The sequence below is a fragment of the Pan troglodytes genome, chromosome 2 (genome assembly GCF_028858775.2).
Source record: "Pan troglodytes isolate AG18354 chromosome 2, NHGRI_mPanTro3-v2.0_pri, whole genome shotgun sequence".
In the NCBI taxonomy this organism is placed as follows: domain Eukaryota; kingdom Metazoa; phylum Chordata; class Mammalia; order Primates; family Hominidae; genus Pan; species Pan troglodytes.
In genome coordinates, this window is record NC_086015.1 from 84046960 (window position 1) to 84071565 (window position 24606).

The following is a 24606-nucleotide window of genomic DNA, read 5'->3' on the forward strand; positions in this document are numbered from 1 at the left end:
CTGAAAAGAGTGTTATCTGTAGGATGCCAAATTACATCTACTTAAAAAATTTAATGACACTGGAATAGGAAGATGGATTAAAGAGATATTATAATCAGAATGTGAATCATTATAATAATAAGAAAAAAAAAAACAAGAGGATGTGACTGTGGCTTATTTCCAGCACCAAGTGCAATCAGTGCTCTCACCATCACTACAAGAACCTTCCTTGTACATATCCTGCCCCCCAAGGAGTCAGAAAGGGAGCAGATGCTCCATAATCTGCAATTCACGATCTCAGCATACATTTTTGTCACTGGAGTAATCCCATTTGATCATATTAGTCCTTGATCTGGCAGTTTGCATGTGCAGGTGGCCAAGACATTGCCTTATTGACCACTTTGTATCATACTCAACAGGAAGTCCTTCTGGGGTTTTACATCTACCTACTGCATTTGGCTATCCAGTCATTTCATTCCAAAACTTCCATCATACCTCACCAGCTCTCATATCCAGAATCACAATATTCACTGTTAAATATTTCATTTTCTCTATTAAATATACTTGTTTAGTATATTAAAGTCCATAGGGCAGATGCATTGTAGGTATGTTCATTTTCCACAAAATCTCTTGATTTATTGCCTTCCTCCTAATATTAATAGGTGAAGAGTCTATTATTCTATGGTGCTATCTTTAAAATGAACATTTTTAGAGGACATTGACAGGCCTCATTAGAAGTACACATATTGGGCTGGGTGCGGTGGCTCATGCCTGTAATCCCAGCACTTTGGGAGGCCAAGGCGGGCGGTTCACGAGGTTAGGAGTTCGAGATCAGCCTGAACAACAAGGTGAAACCCTGTCTCTACTAAAAATACAAAATTAGCCAGGTGTGGTGGCGCATGCCTGTAATCCCAGCTACTCAGGGGGCTGAGGCAGGAGAATTGCTTGAAACCAGGGTGGCAAAAATTGCAGTGAGCCGAGATGGTGCCACTGCACTCCAGCCTGGGCAAAATGAGCGAAGCACCATCTCAAAAAAAAAAAAAAAAAAAGTAGAGATATTTTTCTAAGGGGTAAGGATGTCCAAGCAAAAATGATTCCATAATAAATATTTATCGAAGTCTTTTTTATTGTGGTAAAATATATGTATGCCTTTAACCATTTTAAGTGTTTAACTCAGTAGTATTAAGTACATTCAAATTGTTGTGCAATCATCACCACAATCCATCTCCTTAATGTTTTCATCATCCCAAACTGAAAACTCTGTATTCATTAAACAATAACTTTCCATCTCTCCCTCCTCTTAATCCCTGCTGACCACCATTCTACTTTGTATCTCTGTGACTTTGATTATTCTAGGTACCTCATATAAGTGGAACCACATAATATTTATCCTGTTTTTTGGCATATTTTATTTATCATAATGTTTTCAAAGTTCACCCACATTGTAGTTGTAGTGTGTATCAGAATTTCATTTCTTTTTATGGTTGAAAAAAATTCCATTGTACATAATAGATCGTTTTTTGTTTATTCATTCATTCATCCATAGACACTGGGGCTTTTCTACTTTTTGGCTATTGTGAATAAGGATGTACAAACATTGCTGTACAAATACTTTGTTTGAGTCTCTGCTTTTAGTTCTTGTGATATGTACCCAGAAGTAGAATTGCTGGATTATTTAATAATTATTTTTAATTTTTTTAGGAACCAACATATTATTTCCACAGTGCCTGTACCATTTCACATTTCCACCAGCAATACATAATCCGATTTTGTTTGAAGTCTTAATTAATTCATTAACATTGTGATCATTTAGTGAGATGACTCTCCACGTACCAACCTGACAGACAATAACCAGAAACAAGTATCTCAAATGAGGACAGAGGACAAAACAGCTCTATAAGCAACAGGCAGAACCAGCCCCAATTTTTTATTCTTGTCAATACTTGCTCTCTCTCTCTTTCTCTCTCTCTCTCTCTCTCTCTCTCTCTCTATATATATATATATATATATACATACATATATATATATATATGCCATCCTAGGCTGGGCAGAGTGATTCACACTTGTAATGCCCACGCTTTGGGAGGCTGAGGCAGGAAGATCACTTGAGCCCCGGAGTTCAAGGTTGCAGTGAGCTATGACTGTGCTACTGCATTTCAGCCTGGGTGACAGAATGAAACCCTATCTCTAAATAATAACTATAATAATAATAGTCACCCTAATGGAAATTAATGTCAAATTGAATCCAATATTTGAAAAAGAGGACATGAATATATCTTCTCACATGAAGGAATCAAAACATTAAGGGAAGGAATTATGACCACTGGCTCAATTGCATTTTTTATAGCCCAGTGTCTTAAAGGATGATGATTACTACACTTCCATCTCAGGAAAAGAAGTTGTGGTTGAATATTTAAAGAATTCACCAAAAATAGCTTTAACTCTTCTTTTAGTTCCTTTGATGGTTCACATTGTCATTACCTTCTTGATCAGGCTGAGATTATCTGTCTTTGCAGGACATGCTGAAATCTGCAAAGTTGCAAAATTATCCTTACCAACACAATCATGAGTATAATACAACTCTGTGGCAGCTATCCACTGAAAATTAAAGCATTGATGTTATTACCATGCCCTGTAAAACCATTTTATTCATAAATTCATCTCCTTCTAATTTTACTGTGAGTCTATTCTTCCCAACACTGTCCAATAGAACTTTCTCTGATGATGGAAACCGTCTGTGTCTGCTCTATCCAAGACAGTAGCCACCAGCCACATATTCATTGCCTAAAATTGGCTATCTAAACTGAAACTCTAAATTAAAATAAATTTAATTTAAAAATCAGTTCCTTTGTTGCACTAGCACATTTTCAGTGTCAATAGGCACATGTAGCTAGTGGTTAGAGTATTAGACAGTACAAGTTTAGATAAATACACTGATATATTGTTGTCATCTTTGTCCTAGTTAGTCACAGTCTGATTATTAAGATTGACACAAATAATGCTGTACTAAAGGGTAATACATGTAAGTGCTCAGTCTTATTCAAACACTAATGAGAGAGAGATGATCTTTCTATAGGAATATGCTTCAGAAAGGTCATAACAATAAAGTTATATATTGAAGGATGAATATACTCTCTACAGAGAGAAAAGAAGAAAGGTATTTTGAGAAGACAAGAAGGTGAAGGCAATGAGTTGGAAACAGAGTGGTGTGTTGAGGGAGGGTAAAGTGTACCTTGTATTGTAAGGCAGACTATACTTAGGAGAGAGGTGGAGGAAAGGGAAAGAACTTAGGAAAGTAGCCTGGAGTCTATGAAAGGCAGAGTGCTGAAGAACTCAAACTTGAAGTCATATAAAAAAGGGCCAAAAAGAATGAATAAAAGCACACAATAAATTTGTTCACTTTCCAAAATAATTTCTTTCCTTTATCAGAATTGTGACAAAAACCATTAACTGGAAGAAATCAAAATTATTGGTATTAATATAATTTATATTTGGTATAGAGATTAATTTTAGGTAAGCTTATGAATTTATGCATCTGTCATTGGCTAAACCAGGCCATTTTTAACACTCTCTTAAATTAATACCCAATATTTAAATAATCCAATACTTGTTTAGCACAAAGCATGCTTGTTTAGTATGAGGTTTTTAATTGGAGAATAAAAAGTAAATTCTTACAGAATACTTTCTATGACTGCGTATAAGTAAGTGAAGTTGTTTTACAATCTTCCTAGTTCCTCATTCCAGGGTAAAATTTAATATAATATATACAATATGATGGAGTAATTTCCTTTCGAAACATTTTGTGCTTGGATTAATATTTTTGAGTGCTTATTCAAGGGTTACACATTGATCAGAAGCTGTTGGCTGTTGTGCTGAAATGTTCTGTCTCCAGGTTCTAATTCACCTGGCAAATGGTCAGTCATGCGACAGTCGTACAGTGAGTCATGCTTCTTCCTTCCAAGTACTGAAGTCCATTTCTAAGGTTTACCTTTGCTATAGTCCTATACACAAGGAAAGTTCATCCTTAGTAAACAGGATTCATTAATATACTCTATAAAGAACTAAAACTAAGTAAATGACGCTATGCATAGCTAAGGACTCATCATTACACATGAGCAATTCACATACGATTTAAAGAGATTATACAGTTTGTCTTAAAAAAATGGTCTTTAATTCTGGCTAAACATAATCCGATTTTGTTTGAAGTCTTAATTAATGCTTTTCACTTTGGTTCATTAACATTGTGATGATTCAGTGAGATGACCAGCCACAAACCAACCTGACAGACAATAACCAGAAACAAGTGTCTCACATGAGGACAGATGCCAACCAGCCTTATAAACAAATGGCAGTGCTAGCCCACCCACATATGGAACACTTATGAGTGACAGTCATATTTTTCAGCACATAAAACAAAAAATCAATTCCAGGTAGATCAAAAGACCTGAATGCAAAAAGCAAAATTGAAGCGGGGAGTGGTGGCTCATGCCTGTAATCCCAGCACTTTGGGAGGTTGAGGTTGGTGGATCACCTGAGGTGAGGAGTTTGAGTCCAGCCTGGCCAATAAGGTGAAACCCTATCTCTACTAAAAATACAAAAATTATCTGGGTGTGGTGGCGTGCATCTGTAGTCCCAGTTACTCGGGAGGCTGAGACAGGAGAATTGCTTGAACCTAGGAGGCGGAGGTTGCAGTGAGCGGAGATCGCGCCACTGCACTCCAGCCTGGGTGAGACAGCGAGACCCTATCTCAAAAAAAAAAAAAAAAAAAAAAAAGCACAAGTGAAAAATTTTCAGAAAAAATATAAGAAGTATTTTATGACTTCACCATAAAGATTGGTTTCCCAAAACAAGATGGAAAAAGGAAAAATGTAATAAAAGGTAATCAATTTTAACAAAGCACAGTGTGTATCATATTTGAAAAAAAGATACAAAATTATTTGCTTCATTAAGAAGAAAAAAGATAAAACACAGCCTAGGAAAATATATTTCCAATGCAATACCAAAAAAAAAAAAAAAAAAAATAGAATCCAGGATATATAAAGAATTTCTATAATCTATAAGAAAAAAGATAAATGTCTCACTAGAGAAATGGGTAAAAATTATGTTTAAGCAATTCACAGCAAAAAAAAAAAAACCTGAATGTTCTATGAAAACATGCTCACCACACTAATAATCAGAAAAGACAAATTGAAACCATTCAACTGGCAAAATTACAAAATGTGACATTATTAAATATTAATGGGGGCTTTCACAAGTATGCTTGCAAATTACAAATACTACAGGGTACTGTTATGGGTTTGGGGGCAAAAAAGAGAAGAAACACATTACACATCATCAGCAATTTCACTTCTAGGCAAATATCTAAAAAGTATATGTGCACAGTGAGACATGTGCCAAAAAATTGCTACAGTCTTTTATAGTAAGAAAGAGAAAATACCTATAAATGAGAGAGAAAAACATAAAATATAATACATATTTTAATACTGTATGTATACTATAATATATATGCACTATATTATATATGAAATATATATACTATATATAAAATATACTATATATTTTTACCATATCTACTAAATATATAATAATAATATATTTAAAAATATATGTATATACTTATAGTATTTATAGAACACTATATTGCAATGAATATGAATAAAGTAACTGTACCCGAAGCAACTTGAATTAATCATAAAAAAATATTTCCAAGAATGCAAACAATATTTGACAATTTAGGCTAATATTTTATTTACTTAATTAAGACAATACTATATATGAATTAAATATGTAATACATACAGTAAACGCAAGAGAAAATGCATAGAAATAATAACAGCAAATTTACCACACTGGTTACCTCTTAAAAGGGAGATTCAATCTGGAAGAGTACCCAGAAAACTTCAATATTACATTTAATCTTTTATTACTTAACCTGGGTGGCAATTCAAGGGAACTTGTTTCACTCATTTTTGCGTCTGCTAATCAAACTTGTCATAATAATAAAAAGTCAGAGTCATTAAAAGCTCCAAGTACTCTGCACAGCAGCACCTCAACTCTAAATGCCATGTTCACATGTGATTACTGAAATTCTGCTCTTGGCAAATCTGCCTTTCTGATGTAGGACTCTTGTACTTCAGTAAGAGTGACTCATGTGATCTAATTTACTATACTCTAAGCAAATCTTTCTCTGAAGCACGGTAATCCGGGAAGACACAAAATAAGATGTAAAAAGCTTTGCAAATGGCTCCTCCCCCAACTGCTAAATTAAGCGCCATATTGATCTGGCTGAATTGGAGAGCAATTGTTGTGATAAACTCCCTGTTCCTAGTTACACCTGGAATAGATTCTGTTAATATGTGGACCCAAGTGCCCCACCCGCATATATTCTATTGTAGTAATTCTGATGGGGGATCCTGGAACTGGTGTTTTAAGGGTTACTTTTTTCACTTTTAAGATTTATTTGGTTCAATGGACAAAGTTTGAGACATACTGCTTCACAGAATTTAGAGTCTGTCTTAGTATCTTTAGGGTGCTACAACAAAGTGCTATGGAATAGGTGCCTTGTAAACAATAGAAATGCTTTTCTCATAGTTTTAGAGGCTGGAAAGTCCAATATCAAGGCGCTGGAAGATTTGGTGTCTGGGGAGGACCCACTTTCTGCTTCATAGGCAGCCATCTTCTTATGTTTAGTCGTGGGGGAAGGGGCAAGAGAGCTTACTCAGACCTCTTTTATAAGGGCACTAATTCCATTCCTGAGGGCTCTGCTCTCATGGTCTAGTCATCTCCCAAAGGCCCCACCTCCTAATTTTAATTTCAGCATATGAATTTGGAGAAGACACAGCATTCAGAACATAGTGCAGTCTCATAGTAGAAACGAATAAATGATTGCAATGGAATTTCAGAGGCATTATTAAATGATCAGAAAGGGAGGAATACTTAAACCTATTTTCTTAACATGAAGGTCTTCACAGAAGAAGTGACACTTCTTTTGTGTTTTCAAACATCGCTAAAAAAATGAGAAAGTGAGAACCATTTGGGGCAGAATTCTGGACACACACACACACACACACACACACACACAAAACAAAAGCAGAGAGGAATGAAACATTCTGAGTATTTAAGAAAATGCAAGTAAATTTTCATAGTAATTGATAATTCTGAAGACTGAAAAGAAGAATTCATGCTTCATATCACAGAGTACCTTCAATGACGAAGGAGTTTAGAAATTGTCATTTTTGCCCTGACAGATAGCTTGCCAAACTTGTTGCACATGACTTCAAATGGCTGATCCCAGGAAGTGGAAGTAAGAATTGGAGGGCAGGCCCATGAGGAGAAGAGGTGAAGTTCAAGAGAAAAATCATAATTTTTTTTTCTTTTCACTACCTGGTCATAGGGAATGAGGCAGAGGGACATAGCAAAGAGGAATGTGTCTGGATGCATGATGTGCTATTTACCACTTGGAAATCTAAAGAGATAAGCAAGTGTGGCAGGGAGGATGATACCTGTGGCTTTGAATGCTTTCCTTTAGGACAGTTTCCTTTAAAATGCTTGTGATGCATCTCTAGGTGGAGATGAAATTAGATCTTTGGAAATATAGGTATGACAATCAGGAGCAATGCATGGACAAGAAATATAAAATTTGAATGTCATTACTGAAACTCCGGAAATGTATCACAACATCTGGGTGACTATCGAGAGCGAAAAAATAATAAGGGCAAAATGCAGAAATATAATGAAGAAATAGAAATTTATAGTTGATGGATAATGTATGTAAAAGTTTATAAGGTAAAGGCTCAAAAAATGTTAGCTTACTCCTCTTAATCCCTGAATAAAGACCAAATTAGACAGCAGATGTTATTGGAAATTACTTGGAATTTCAGAGGTAAGGAACAGCAATAGGGTTGGAATAATAAGAAAAATTTTATGGTGGAGAAGGAACATGAACCACCCTAGACAAATGGATAGGGTTTGGCCAAATGAAGAAGATAATTTTGCAGATTAGACAAGACACGTGTGCAGAAACGGAAAGGCGGAAAAGAACAACTGGCTGAAACTGACGTACTGGATCCTTCGCAGGCATCCTGGCTACATGTGAACAAATTTCAAAGAAAATGGAAAGTCCCTCAATTTTCCCCAAGTGCTCTGACCCCCAGAGATGATACAGGCAGGGTGGCAGATAGGGGTGGGGTATATTTTCTGAAAAAGTTATTTACTGTTTATGAGATCCTTGGAAAGTAACTGTAAAAGTTTGCTCTTGGAGAAATGCAGATAATGCTTTGGACATGAAAAAGATATCAAGGAGATTAAAAAATTATGAGTACTAAAGTAAAATTCAAGGAATAATCAAACTCCTTGTTTAAATATGGGGGAAAATAGGTAGGTCCAGTTAACTGAAGAGAATGGCTCCCTTAAAAGCAGCAGTATGACATACTAGAAAAGCATGTACTCTGTCATGAGAAAGAACTTGTTTTTAATCCTGGCTCTGCCCCTTTTTGGCTGAATAGTCATGTCTATTTTCCTTAACCTCTCTGAGCTTCATTCTCTTAATGTGTTGTAGACACCTAATAAAGCCTACTTTGAAAGGGTTATGTGGGGATTAAGTGAAATATCTATTGCAGGTACGGTGCCTAACACTGTTTCTACAGTTTTATCCTATGTAGTTTTGAATTAGTCAGTTAACCTTCTAGGACCTCAATTTCCTATAGAATTAGGAGAATTGGCACTAATATATTTTAGGTACAAATATGAATACATTAACAGTAACATTGCTCACTTCAACAGCAAGTTTAGAGAGATAAATGATTATGTGACCAGGTCATAATCTAGCCTATTGTATGCTATCATGTTTTTGTTTGTGGTCTCAGAAAGAGGAAAATCAGTTGAGTTTAGGTGGCAAGGAGCTCATTCTCCAGCAGTTTGGTGGAAGCTCACCTCAAGATACATTTCAAATGGTGCATTGCACCTGCTCATTCATCAAGCTGCCAGGGGCTTACTTTACTGCCTTGCTTTTTTTCATTTAAAATTCACATCTTTGTGGTGTCTAGAGTTTCTCAGCTTTGCAATGAAAGTAATATATTAAATCTTGCTTAAATAAAAGTAGTTCCTAATGTATTAAGTATAGATGAAGCCCAAAAAGTGAGATTTTATAGCTAAGCACAACACTACTTTCCAAATAGTGCACACAAGTGTATAGCTTCCTTTTCATCTCTGGTCAATGTTATTTTGTATTTGAATTGATTCTATTATGTTATAAGATAAAAGAAAATTATACAGAACAATGCAGTTCTCTTTGGGGAGATATTAGGGTATTTGTTCTTTATTTTGTGCAGTATAGGGTAAGAGAAAGTCGGCATTAAACCTTTGGGACTCCCTAGGCAGCTGTTTTGTCTCTCCCCTCCTCCCATGCTCAGCTCAGTGCTATATCACTGGAAATCACTAACCTTCATAGAGTAGAGCCCAGAAGATGGTAACACTGGTTCAAGGACAGGCTAAGGGAAGGGAAGGGAAGTAAAAGGAAGTAAATAGGAAAATACAGCAAACATGTGATTAACAGCTGTTTTCTGAAGCAAGGCTCCACCAGGGATCTGCAGCTGTGTCATTGTGCTTCAATTCTGCAGATCCTACAGGGCTAAATTGGAAGAGGCATGGAGCAGGAAGATATGTGCAAAAAGGTTAAAGGAAGTCCAAAAACCGTGGCAGCAATATAAGGTGAATGCCCCCACTCCTTAGATATCCTAATCTTTATCCCTCATGGGAGAGGTATAGGTCCATAAGAAACAAAGTCATCTTACCAACTGGATATCTGCTCCGAGCTGCTGCTGCTTCCTCTTCCTTTTTTTGGGGGGGGGTGGGGGCCGATTTTGGAAGGGCAAATATTGATGGAACATCTACCAACCCTGCCTCTTCCCTTTAATAAAATCAACATGATGCATGCTTACAAATTGCCTTTGAAAGTTACCAGTGCCTCCTCAAGATATAGTAGAGAAGCAGGTTTTAAGGTGTCAGACTGAGGCTTTCAAAATAATAGCTGCTAGGAGAATACAAGTTTGGGCCTGAAAACCCAGTTATGAGGCTTCCAAATAAATCACTGGATTTTCAACTTTTTTTTGTAATTATTATATCCTAGTTCCCAAACAACCACAGTAAAGGAGGCACATGGAAAGCGAGGAAAAAATGAAATGGCATTGTCTTCCCCCAGGTGCTCAATCAGTATATTTCCTTTGATGTGTAGCCTTCAAGTAACTGACAACCCCAAGTGGCCCATTCTATAGGGTCCTGCATCTACGCTCCTTCCTCTGTGCGCTCAGCCCGGGTTGACAAGCAACCTCCAAATTAAACAACTTCCCACCACTACTTGGAAACAGACACCCATCTCTTAACAGGCCTCTGTAACACACAGCTTGATGAAAATCACTTACACAGGGCGGATGACACAGAGGAGTTTACAAGGTCCGGGCACTCCCCGGCGGGGCGTGAAAGGGTGGGAGGTGCTGAGGTCAGGGTTAAACTACCCTGTGAAATGAACCTCCTGCCCTGCCCTTTCCTCCCTTCATCTATAGAAGGAGCCTCCAGTGAGTTCCTGCGTCTGGAAATCTGCCCCCTTTAGTGCCGCAGACAGGCCAGGGACAGCATTTCAAAGCTCCTCTATCAATCCACTTAAAAGAGCCCAGAAAAGCCTGACCATTGACCATAATTGCCCTAAATTGCTTGTTTTCCTTCCCCTCTTGCAGCCTCATCAACATTTCCCTTCTTTCCCCTTCGTGTCCTTTTTTCTTGGGGGCGCAGGTCCTCTAGATGCTTGGGGTGCACACTAAGGATATTTGAGTAGTGGGAGCTCCGACTCGAGGCAGGAGTGGGATGTCTTAGCATTCCGTCTCCCCCACCCCACCCATCTGCGTGGGACACAGTGACTCCTAGAAGGGTATCCCAGGATTTTAGCGGCCAGGTGTGAGCGCCCTGCACGCGGTCCTCCGAGACCTCAGGGCGCGTGGCAACTGGGCAGAAGCCGTCTCTGCAGCGCCGCTGCCCCGGGTGGAGCGGCAGCCCAGGCTGCAGCAGTGGGGTTGCCACGCCGAGTTTTCCGCATCGGCCGCCCGCAGGGCTCGCCTGCTTCTCCCCATTGTGTTCTCAGAGCTGTGGGACCCAGCCGCGCGCGCAGCCGCACCCGCGCCAACGCTGGAACCGCAGGCTCATGGAAGCGGGGCTGGCAAGATGGGGCAGGGAGAAGGAGCAAGAAGGGGCCCCAGAAGGGCACGGCGTTTCATCAATAATGCAGAGGCTCCTGGACCTCCCTGCAATACGTTTTCCAGCTAAACGCCACCAACTGGAGCGCTTCCTGGTTCGTCCCACTCGTGTGGTTTTTGTGTGTGAAAGATGGGACGCACCTTTTTCATTCATCTGTCTTCTCTCATTCTTCCTCCTTCCCTCCCTCATTTCCTCCCTCAAAGTCCCCGCTGGCTTAGCTTTAAGCTCTCATCTTCACATCAGCACCATGTTTTCAAGCAAAATCCTGCAGGTTGGAAATGCAAGTGTCAAAAGTCCCCACTGCCTACATACCGCCAAGAGTTTACCAAAATCCACCTAGTAACGCTTATTTTCAAAGCCCCCACGCTCATCCATTCCTGGAGAATGCTTTCAAAGTTTGGAAGCTCCCTGCAGCCTGCCCGTGTCTATGCCTCAGTCAGCTCACATCACGAACAACGGTGCGGTCAGCGGCACTGAGATTAGGCTGCAAAGTTGCCCGGCCCCAGCCCACTACACCGCTGATGCTCGCCGCATCCCTAGAGCAAATTCCGCTCTGTGCCCCCAAGAAGCCAAAAGCGGCACGAAACCTACTCCAACAAGGGTTAGCCCAGCCACGCACACAACAAACAAATTCCAAAACTTCTTTGTTAAGCAGTCGCAGCCTACCTGGAACGGACACTCTGCACAACTGGCAAGGAAGAAACAAACATCGCATCCCTGCAGGAAAACTTGTTGAATCCCTCCCGATCGCAAGGCTGCAATTTCCGATTTAGCCTGAAGGTTTTTGATTCTACCCCAAAACACCCTGGCGCATCAGCCACAATTTCTGGATAAACTGCAGAGTCCTCTGGGCAACCATTCTGCACTCCAACAACCACTAGTGTAAAACCCAGCGTGTCCCCTTTTACAAATCAAAAGCCAGCTGTCACTTCCTTTGCAACCATTTGCGAGACTTACCCTTCCATAAGACTGTTTTCAGCAATCTAGAGGCTCCGTAGTGCAGACGCAGCCCTGCAACTTTGCTGTGCACTGAGACCTTTCCGAGTTTAAACCAAGCGAAAGGTGACAGACTTTTAAACCTAAGAGTGAGGAAATAGGGAGAGAGTGAAGTCGGGTTTCTTCTCTGTATCAGCACCCTGGAAAAATTCAATCCTTCTTCAGTAGAGAATTCTTTCAAACCCGTTATCTGTATTACTATTAATGCGCAGAGCAGAAGGCATTGCATACAAATAGGTCCAAGAGTGCGCTTCTATTGGTGGCTGCGGAGGCCCCTGGGTCCTACTGCTCCGGTCTAAACTACACAGCAACACTAGGCACGCAGCTTTGGAGACGCCAAGGGGAAAATGGATTTAATTGATTCGTTACCTCTGGTATTGTAATGCCTGCTGCGATGTTTAACCGAGTGGGGAGGAAAAAAAAAAAAAAACCCTTACATTTAACTCCTGTCATGTGATCTATCATTCCATAGCTGCTTTTAATTGTCTGTGTGGAGTGGCTTTGATCATACAAAGGATTTTAAAAGAACATTTTCGAAGGAAAATTCACACAGACACTTTTGGCAGGAAAACCCTCTTTTGCTCTCTATTATGCATTATTCTCATATAAATCCAGGAAATTTTATATAATCAAATACTTCTGCACTTCACATAGGTACACACAACACCCAATTGTATTTACAATTCATAGCTACTACAAATAAAATACCTTACATGGATAGTAGATAGTAGAAGCTAAAATATGAGTCTACCAATTCTAAAACACGGGTTATATTAGTCAAATGCTACAGAAAAAATTCCATCAATGACAATGGCGTCGGCATCATTTTTACTTTGCAAAATTAGAAATTCAAAAATATTTTCCTTGTAAATATTGACATAAAGATATAAATCAACATAAAGGTATTAAAATGTCACAGTATGTCAAGCATTTACTATTAATTGCTACATTCTCTTTTTACAGTTTCTCTCTTAGCAAGTTCATTAGTAATGCAAATTGGCATAACAAGGAGATTTAAAGTGAGGCCGACCTGTGGTGACTAGCAATTTGAAATATTATAATAGTGTGCAAAATCACTTTAGTTCATCATCGGTAAAGCCAGTTATTTTAAGAATTAGAATATTAAATGCTGAATCTTAATATATATTAATTTGAAGTCTTAAACATGCTGTTTTCTTTGACCTTTAATTTTGTGGAGGAAAAGAGAAATCCTCATTTAAACTAGAATGACATAGACTTTCCACAAAATCCTAGATACGATATTTACTGATATTATAATTTAGGAAGTAACATAATTTTATTGTCTTTGATGTAAATAATTGTGATAAATTCCAATTTAATTACAAAATTATTACATATATGTAATGTACAACTGAATGAACATTGTTGGAAAGGGCCACTCTGGATAAGGTTAACATCAACCAACCTATAAATTCACCACCTATGTGTAAACTAAATAAATGAAAACACAATGCAAAAATACAACAGACTCGAGATCTTATTCGAAATACATGTATAGCATTTGAATTTACGTAGTGTGTGCTACAATCCCTCTTCATTTCCATAACTCTTTCCCTTTACAGCCCCTTCCCTTCCCCCAGTCAGTAACCCTTGACAACAGAAGTGTTAACTTCAAGTCCAGGTTGCCTTTGCTGCCTTCCAGACCTAACTTACAGATTGCATCCTTGTAGGAAACAGAGTTAACTCTTACACGACTGAGAGGTGAAAGAAGAGAGTTTCTTTCAGGGATTAGAAAATCCAGTATTTTTATGTGTATTTGCAAAGTTTGCACTAAACACATATTTTTAAAAATATCCATGATCACTAATTCAGAGTGAAAAGATGTGATCATTGGCATTGTATCAGAGTCAATTTGCTGTATATCTCCATTACTATTGTGTCACTGAAATAGCTTTTGAATAACTTTTATTCAGGGTTACTTCAATCACTTTACTTCAGGTTAATAATTTCTCCATTTACAATAGAGTTAAAATGAAAATACCAAAGTGTTGCAATATTCAGTATAAGGGTATAAAGGCCCTTTTTTTTTAATCTGTAAAAGAAAAGAAAAGCTATTATTTCATATAGTAAGAAAAGCATAATGACCATGCAAAATTGAATAAAGATGACTGACATTCATCTTATTTCTAAAACAAGTAAATTATTGGTGTTTCAACTTCTTTCTACAAGGGGATCTGAAAAAAATCATTTGCAACCCAACTACAAGTTGAAAGTTCTGCATTTAATGTGTATCATTTTAGAACTGAGAAAAGATGTGTTTTACACAAGGTGACAGATTTTATACAAAATCAATGCAGCTTATATATGACCATAATTAAATGGGGAAGTTTGGTAGTGGACACATATAATAGTGAACAGAAGAAAATAAATAAACCAAAACTGACCTAATAACAAATTTATTATATAATCTCTTGATAAGTTTTTACTTTCTATATAAAAGACTGATGTAAAAATATAGCAAGCTAAACAGAAACTTAAGTTTAACTTACTATTTTTTTAAAAAGTTTTCTACATCTCTTCAATAAATTACTTGTTTATCCAAATTATTACCATATGAGATATATATATATAATAAATATATAGTTGTAAATGTTGCAAATATATTTTCCTTACTTCTTGGATACTAAGGCAAAACATATTTTAAAGAAGGATATTAGAACCACAATAGTTTTCATATATCCTAGATCTGTAGGAATATCCTTGATCTATTCTTTATTATTTGAAGTATTGTTGGACCCCTCATTTTGTCAGTGCAGTTTTCAAGGACAATATATGCTATGTCAGAAACTGATTTCCATTATGTCCTTGGATGATGATGACAATGCCTTATTGTGGTTACTGTGAACATCTATAAAAGTTGGAAAGCAAAACATACCTGGCATATCCCTGTCTGTCATTACTACAATCAGCTTCCTTTCTAAATTTAGGTGGGTAAACACGCAATAGCATACCACTTGATAAAACTTAATGAAATATAATGACATTCAGCTACTATCCAAGCTATTTAAAAAATTCTGTCTTGAGTAATTTTGAAATATGTATAGTTTAAAAAATTTCAAAGCCACAGGCATTCATCTATGCATCTCTTTAAATAGAATATTTATCCATGCTTGATTTTGACAGATGAAAAGGAAAACTAGCAGACATACAAATTATACTCTGAAAGCAGAAATATAAAGTTAAGAATGTTAACAGCTAAACAGGCATCTTTAAAAGTGTAAATCAGTACTAAACAGCAATATATATAAACACACATATATGTATAGACACACATATATACACACATATATGTATAGACACACATATATACACACATATATGTATAGACACATATATACACATATATGTACAGACACATATATACACATATATGTACAGACACATATATACACATATATGTATAGACACATATACACATATATGTATAGACACATATATACACATATATGTACAGACACATATATACACATATATGTACAGACACATATATACACATATATGTACAGACACATATATACACACATATGTATAGACACATATATACACATATATGTATATATACACATACGTATATATACACATATATACACATACGTATATATACACATATATACACATACGTATATATACACATATATACACATACGTATATACACACATATATGTATATATACACATATATACACATGTATGTATATATACACATATATGTATATATACACATATATACACATATATGTATATATACACACATATATGTATATATACACATATATGTACACATATATGTATATACACATATATACACATGTATGTATATACACATATATACACATATATGTATATACACATATATACACATATATGTATATACACATATATACGCATATATGTACATACACACATATATACACATATATGTATATACGCAAATATATACACACATATACACATATATGTATATACACACATATATACACATATATACACATATATACACATATACATATATACACATCTATACACATATACGCATATATACACATGTATACACATACGCATATATACACATGTAAACACATATACGTATATATACTCATGTATACATATATACACATGTATACACATATACGCATATATACACATGTATACACATATACATATATATACACATATGTATACACATATACGTATATATACACATATGTATACACATATACGTATATATACACATATGTATTCACATATACGTATATACACATATGTATTCACATATACGTATATACACATATGTATACATGCACATATACACACATATGTGTATATATGCACATATGCACATATGTAAACACATGTGTATATATGCACATATGCGCATATATACACATATGTGTTTATGTATGCTGCAAGACACCACATCTAAATACATAGCTCAAAACTAATCTGTATGAATTGCTGAAGTAGGTGAAGAAAGTACAGCTCAAGTGTTAAAAATATCTATATAAGATGATACGTTTGAGAAGAATGATAGAACTTCAAAAAGGTCAACTAAACTTGACATTAAGTGGAAGGGATGAGAACTTCATGGCACAGTGATTTGGTTAAGATGATCACCATAAATGGAATGCTCATATTAAAATTCCAATAAAAATTGTTGAAGAAAGAGGCTAGAAGAGGATATTTTCTACTATTAACAAGATTATAAAGCAAACAAGATTATAAAGCAAACAAGATAAAAGTTGACAATAAAAGTGTGGAAGTAAAATACTTTGGCAAAACAACACAAACATGAAATAGGGTTGGCATCTACTATAGACTTTCCAGATTAGAGAAAATGTTAATAGACAATTTTAAATTTGAACAGGAAGTTCTTAAGATTTCTACCTATTGTCCTAAGAAATCTGGGAATAAAAGCTCCACATACTTCTGTGAAAACAGACAAAAAATTTAAACCTATGTAAAATGTCAGATAAATTTTGAATTAGAGCAAATAAATGAATATAAATATACATATATACAATATTATGTCACCATTACTCCACTAATTAAGAGCTGAACAACAATTTTCTGTATGTTATATGAAGGTTAATGGTCAGATTTCATGGTTTGCCCTTCAAAAGACACAACTGTTTACACTATTTAGAAGGAAATCTAACCAAACTTTAATGTATTTAAAGGCTATTCATTTGATCTCTTTTAAAGACTCCCAAAGACTTGCTTATAAAGCATAATAAGACAGAAATAATTTTAAACTATATTTTTATTCATATACCATAATTCTTAGGTAGCTAAATTTAATCATATTCCGTTATTTGCTTTTGTCCTGGACCAACTACAAAAGCTAACATTAAAGTTACGAGTCACTTACTCATTTAGTTAAGGGAGGAGACCACCCCTCATATTGTCTTATGCCCAATGTCTGCCTCCAAAGAAAGAAGAAGTAAAAACTACAAAGGCAGAAATGAAATTCACAGGCAGACAGCCCAGCACTGAGCCCTGGGCCTGGTAGTTAAAAATCAACCCCTGACCTAACTGCTTGTGTTATCTATAGATTTCAGACATCGTATGGAAAAGCATCATTAAAATCCCTGCCCTGTTCTGTTCCGTTCTGATTACTGGTGCATGCAGCCCACAGTCACATACCCCCTGCTTGCTCAATGGATCACGACCCTCTCACGTGGAACCCCTTAGAATTGTAAGCCCTTAAAAGGGACAGGAATTGCTCATTGGGGGAGCTCGGTTTTAGGAGACATGAGTCTGCCGATGCTCCCAGCTGAATAAAGCCCTTTCCTTCTACAACTCAGTGTCTGAAGGGTTTTTGTCTGTGGCTTGTCCTGCTACATTTCTTGGTTCCCTGACCTGTCTTGGTTCCCTAACCTGGAAGCAAGGTGATTAGCTGAAGGTCGAGGCAGCCCCTTAGGCGGCTTAGGCCTGCCCTGTGGAGCATCCCTGCGGGGGACTCCAGCCAGCTAGAGTGATGTGGATCCTGAGAGCGCTCCCTGGTAGGCAGTTGCCCCAGTGGAATGCCTCACCAGAGCAGCATGTGGCAGGCCCCCGTGGAAGATCAATGCAGTGGCTGAACACCGGGAAGGAAGTGACACTTGGAGTCCGGACATCTGAAATTTGGTAAGACTGGTCTTTAGAACTAGCCCACTCCCCCTGAGTGGAAGCATGGCCTGATCACCCGTGATGTGCCTGTACAGGCAGTTTGGATTTTGTTTTTGACTTGACTTGGATTGCTTGATACTTTGGTTTTGGTTTTGACCTGGCTTGGATTTCTCGATACTCTGATTTGGGTTTTGATTCTGGTTTGATATAAACTGTAAAAGTGTGTGTGTGTGCCCTTTTTACCCATTCTTTGTTTTGTGTTGTGTGTGGGGTGTGAGCGTGGTGTTTGTCTCGAGGAACCATGGGTCAGGCACAAAGTAAACCCACCTCATTAGGAACTATGTTGAAAAATTTCAAAAAGGGATTTAAGGGAGACTATGGAGTTACTATGACACCAGGAAAACTTAGAACTTTGTGTGAGATAGACTGGCCAGCATTAGAGGTGGGTTGGCCATCAGAAGGCAGCCTGGACAGGTCCCTTGTCTTGAAGGTATGGCACAGGGTAACCTGTAAGCCAGGGCACCCAGATCAGTTCCCGTATATAGATTCTTCGTCACAGCTAGTTTTGGATCCCCCACAGCGGTTAAGAGGACAGAAGGCAGCAGTACTAGTAGCAAAGGGACAGTTAGTTAGGGAAGGTTCTCGCTCCACCCGCCAAGGGAAGTCAGCACCAAAAGTCCTGTCTGACCCAACAACAGAAGAATCATGGCAGGAATTGGTCCCAGCAGTGTCCCCTCCTTATCGAGAGGAAGAGCTCCCCACTCCTGAGCCCACAGCACCTCCACCTCCACCAGATAACCACACCCCTAGACCACCCAGAGTAGACAAACGAGGAAGTGAAGCCGTGGGAGAAACTCCTCCCTTGGCAGCTCGCTTATGGCCCAAGACTGGAATCCAAATGCCCCTGAGAGAACAGCAATACACTGGGGTAGAGGAGGATGGACACATGGTGGAAAGGCATTCCTTTGTGTATCAACCTTTCACCTCTGCTGACCTCCTCAATTGGAAAACTAATACTCCATCTTACACTGAAAAGCCTCAAGCTTTAATTGACTTGCTCCAAACTATTATACAAACTGATAATCCTACTGGGGCTGATTGCCACCAGCTGCTCATGTACCTCTTTAATACAGATGAAAGGTGAAGGTTGCTCCAGACAGCAACTAAGTGGCTCGAGGAGCACGTCCCAGCCAATTACCAAAACCCCCAAGAATATATAAGAATTTAGCTGCCAGGAACAGACCCCCCAATGGGACCCAAATGAGGGACCAGACATGGAGAGGCTAAGATGGTACCATGAGGCATTGATATAAGGTCTAAAGAAAGGGGCTTAAAAGGCTACAAATGTAAATAAGGTCTCTGAGGTCATCCAAAGAAAAGAGGAGAGTCCAGCGCAATTCTATGAAAGACTGTGTGAGGCTTACCATATGTACACTCCTTTTGATCCAGATAGCCCTGAAAATCAGCGCATGGCATTAGTTAGTCAAAGCATGGAAGATAACAGGAGAAAACTGCAGAAACAGGCTGGGTTTGTGGGTATGAATAACTCGCAGTTACTGGAAATCAGCAATCAAGTGTTTGTGAATAGAGATGCAACAAGCCGCAGAGAAAGCTGTAAGGAAGGCGAACACCAGGCCAGGTGAAACACCGACTTACTGGCTGCAGGCATTAGGGGAATTCCCCTGAAAGGACAGGGAAAGGGGGGTTCCGGAAAGAATACCCAGTCTAATAATTGCCCACACTTGCAACGTAACCAATGCGCCTATTGTAAGGAAATAGGACATTGCAAAGATAGGTGTCCCCAACTGAAGGAAAAGGAAGGTAATTAGGAGCAAAAGACCTCAGATAAAGATGAGGGAGCTTTGTTCAATCTGGCTGAAGGTCTATTAGACTGAAGGGGACTGGGCTCAAGCGCCTCCAAGGAGCCCACGGTCAGGATTACAATTGGGGGCAAAGACATTAAGTTTTTGGTGATACTGGTGCTGAACATTCAGTAGTGACCACCCCGGCCATCCCCTTATCCAAGAAAACCATTGATATAATCAGAGCAACAGGGGTTTCCTGTTGTTTTCTGTCTATCATGGACCTGCTTGGTGGGGGGACATGAAATTGTTCACCAGTTCTTGTACATGCCTGACTGTCCCTTGACTTTGCTGCGAAGAGACTTGCTTAGCAAGCTGACAGCCACCATCTCCTTTACAAAACACGGATCTTTACAGCTAAAGTTACCGGGAACATGAGTTATCATGGCCCCTATGGTCAGTCCCCTGGGAAGAAGAATGGAGACTTTTCCTAACTGAGCCAGGCCAAGAGATAAAACCAGCTCTAGCTAAGCAACGGCCCCGATTATGGGCAGAAGATAATCCTCCAGGACTGGTGGTCAACCAAGCCCCTGTACTTGTAGAAGTTAAGCCTGGGGCCCAACCAATTGGACAAAAGCAGTATCTGGTTCCCAGGGAAGCTCTCTAAGGAATCCAGTTTCATCTCAGGTGCTTGAAAGCCTTTGGAATTATAGTTCCTTGCCAGTCTCCATGGAACACCCCCCTCCTGCCTGTCCCTAAGCCAGGGACAAAGGACTATCGGCCAGTACAGGACTTGCGCTTGGTCAACCAAGCTATAATGACTCTGCACCCAACAGTTCCTAACCCTTACACATTGTTAAGGCTGCTGCCAGCTGAGGACAGCTGGTTTACCTGTCTGGACTTAAAAGATGCCTTCTTTAGCATCAGACTAGCTCCTGAGAGCCAGAAGCTGTTTGCCTTTCAGTGGGAAGCTCCGGAGTCAGGTGTCATTTCTCAGTATACTTGAACTCGGCTTCCCCAAGGGTTTAAGAACTTCCCTACTATCTTCAGGGAGGCCCTGGCTCGAGACTTGAAAAAGTTTCCTGCTAAAGACCTAGGCTGCGTCTTACTCCTGTACATGGACAACCTTCTGCTGGGACACTCCACGGCAGCTGGGTGCGCCAAAGGGACGGATGCCCTGTTTCGGCACCTGCAGGACTGTGAGTATAAGGTGTCCAAGAAGAAAGCTCAGATCTGCAGACAGCAGGTACGCTACCTGGGATTCACTATTTGGAAAGGAGAGCACAGCCTGGGGTCAGAAAAAAAGCAGGTCATCTGCAGCCTACCAGAACCTAAAACCAGAAGGCAAGTAAGGGAATTCCTAGGAGCTGTGGGGTTTACAGATTATGGATTCCAAACTTTGCAATACTAGCCAAACCTTTGTACGGGGTTACAAAGGGGGGTGACCAGGAGCCTTCTGAATGGGGACCTTTACAACAGCAAGCCTTTTGTGAGTTTAAGGAAAAACTTAGGTCAGCCCCAGCACTAGGACTACCAGATTTGGCAAAGCCCTTTAAACTCTATATGTCAGAAAGCAAAAAAATGGCAGCTGGAGTTTTAACCCAGACTGTGGGGCACTGGCTAAGGCCAGTGGCCTATCTCTCAAAACAACTAGATGGGGTTTCCAAAGGCTGGACGCCATGTCTAAGGGCCCTGGCAGCAATGGCCCTGTTAGTACAAGAAGCAAATAAACTAACCCTTGGGCAAAACCTGAATATAAAGGCCCCCCTATGCTATGGTAACTTTGATGAATACCAAAGGATATCATTGGCTAACAAATGCTAGATTAACCAAGTACCAAAGCTTGCTATGTGAAAATCCCCCATAACCATTAAAGTCTGTAACACCCTAAATCCCGCCACCCTGCTCCCAGTATCAGAGAGCCCAGTCAAGCATAACTGTGTAGAGGAGTTAGATGCAGTTTATTCTAACAGACCTGACCTTCGGGACCAGCCATGGGCAGCAGTAGACTGGGAGTTGTACATGGATAGGAGCAGTTTCATCAACCCACAAGGAGAAAGATGTGCAGGATATGTGGTGATAACTTTGGATGCTGTCACTGAAGCCAAACTGTTGCCACAGGGCACTTCAGCCCAGAAGCCTGAGCTCATTGCTTTAACTCGGGCTCTAGAATTCAGTGAAGCACAATGTGAGGCAAGGCCCCACTGTTCTGCCCGGCATACAAGCTTATGGAGCGGCTCCTTTTGAGGATCTTCAGGTGGATTTCACAGAAATGTCGAAATGTGGAGGTAACAAGTATTTGCTGGTTCTCGTGTGTACTTACTCTGGGTGAGTGGAGGCTTATCCAACACGAACTGAAAAGGCCTATGAAGTAACCCGTGTGCTTCTCTGAGATCTTATTCCTAGGTTTGAACTGCCCTTATGAATTGTCTCAGATAATGGGCCAGTGTTTGTGGCTGACTTGGTAAAGAAGACAGCAAAGGCATTAGGAATCTCTTGGAATCTAAATGCTGCCTACCGACCTCAGAGTTCCAGAAAGGTGGAGCAAATGAATCGGACTATCAAAAATAGTTCAGGGAAAGCATGTCAGGAAACAGGAATAAAATGGTACAGGCCCTTCCCATGGTATGGTTTAAAATTAGATGCAACCCTCCAAGAAAACAGGATGCTCCCCTTATAAAAAACTGTTATCATAGGCCTCCTTCTATACTATGGGCGCTTCCAGGCACTCCCCGAGAGTTAGGCGAAATTGAATTACAGTGACAGTTACAGGCTTTAGGAAAAATTACACAGACAATCTCAACTTGGGTAAATGAGAGGTGTCCCATCAACTTATTCTCCCCAGTTCACCCTTTCTCTCCAGGTGATCGCATGTGGATCAAGGACTGGAATGTAGCCCCTTTGCAGCCGTGGTGGAAAGGACCTCAGACCGTCATCCTGACTACCCCCATGGCTGTAAAGGTAGAAGGAATCCCAGCCTGGATACACCACAGCCATGTGAAACCTGCAGCCGCTGAAACCTGGGAGGCAAAACTGAGCCTGGACAACCCCTGCAAGGTGACTCTGAGGAGGACAACAAGCCCTGCTCTAGTCACACCCGGAAGCTGACTGGTCTACCCATGGCCGAAGCATGAGGAGGATCATCGTGGGACTCATTTTCCTTATAATTTGGACTTGTATAGTAAAAACTTCCACTGATTTTCCCCACATGGAGGAGTGCCTTCAGTGTATACATCAGGTTACTGAGGTACGGCAACAAGTTAAAACAATCTTTCTGTTCTATAGTTACTATGAATGCCTAGGAACTTTAAAAGGAATATGTTTATATAATGACACTCAGGACAAGGTATGTAGCCCAGGAAACGACTGGCCATATGTGTGTTATGACCCCTCTGAGTCTCCCATGTCCATAGTTTTAAAAATAAGATTAAGGACTGAAGACTGGTGGGGACTCGTAAATGATACAAGTAAAGTATTAGCCAGAACAGAAGAAAAAGGGGTGCCCAAACATAATCTTGAAATCTGATGCCTCTGCTCTCATTAATAGGAATAAGTTAGGAAGGGGATGCGGCTCTCTTGATTGGGAAAACGGCTATATGACCAAAAATAAGTACATATGTCATGAATTAGGACTGTGTGGAAATGAATGTGGATACTGGTCTTGTGTCATTTGGGCCAGTTGGATAAAAAATGAAAAGGATCCAGTCCACCTTCAGAAAGGAAAAAGTGGCCCTTCCTGTACCAAGGGACGATGTAACCCCTTAGAGCTAGTAATAACCAATCCCCTTGATCCTCGCTGGAAAAAAAGGGGAGCATGTGACCTTAGGAATCGATAGGGCTGGACTGGATCCTCAAGTAAATATCTTGGTTCGAGGAGAAGTTTACAAACGCTCTCCTGAGCCAGAGTTTCAAACTTTCTATGATGAACTAAATGTGCCAGTACCAGAAATTCCAGGAAAAACAAGAAATTTGTTTTTGCAATTAGCCAAGCATGTAGCCCAGTCTCTCAATGTCACTTCATGTTATGTATGTGGAGGAACTATAATGGGAGATCAGTGGCCATGGGAAGCCAAGAATTAGTACCTACAGACCCAGTTCCTGATAAATTCCCGGCTCAAAAGAATCACCTTGATAATTTCTGGGCCCTAAAAGCCTCAATTATTGGACGATATTGCATAGCTAGAGAAGGAAGAGAATTCACTCACCCCATAGGATGACTTAGTTGTCTGGGACAGAAACTGTATAATGGTACCACAAAAACAGTCACTTGGTAGAGTTCACATCACACAGAAAGGAATCCATTTAGTAAATTCCCAAAGTTACAAACTGTGTGGACCCACCAGAAGTCCCACAGGGACTGGACAGCCCCCACTGGATTATACTGGATATGTGGGCATAGAGCTTACACCAAATTACCCGACCAGTGGGCAGGTAGTTATGTTATTGGCTCTATTAAA

General features: G+C 39.4%; 1 protein-coding gene across 2 annotated transcripts in view; it reads right to left on the minus strand.

Moving 5' to 3' along the window:
* Window positions 1-12426, minus strand: part of ROBO1 (roundabout guidance receptor 1) — a 1167403-nt gene extending 1154977 nt beyond the window's left edge. The window contains exon 1 of one of the 2 annotated variants that reach the window (XM_016941499.4): window positions 12180-12426. The gene's annotated coding sequence lies outside the window, so the exon portion shown is untranslated. The remainder of the gene's footprint in view (window positions 1-12179) is intronic. The other variant, XM_016941496.4, reaches the window with a different exon arrangement.
* Between the last annotated feature and the right edge of the window lie 12180 nt (window positions 12427-24606).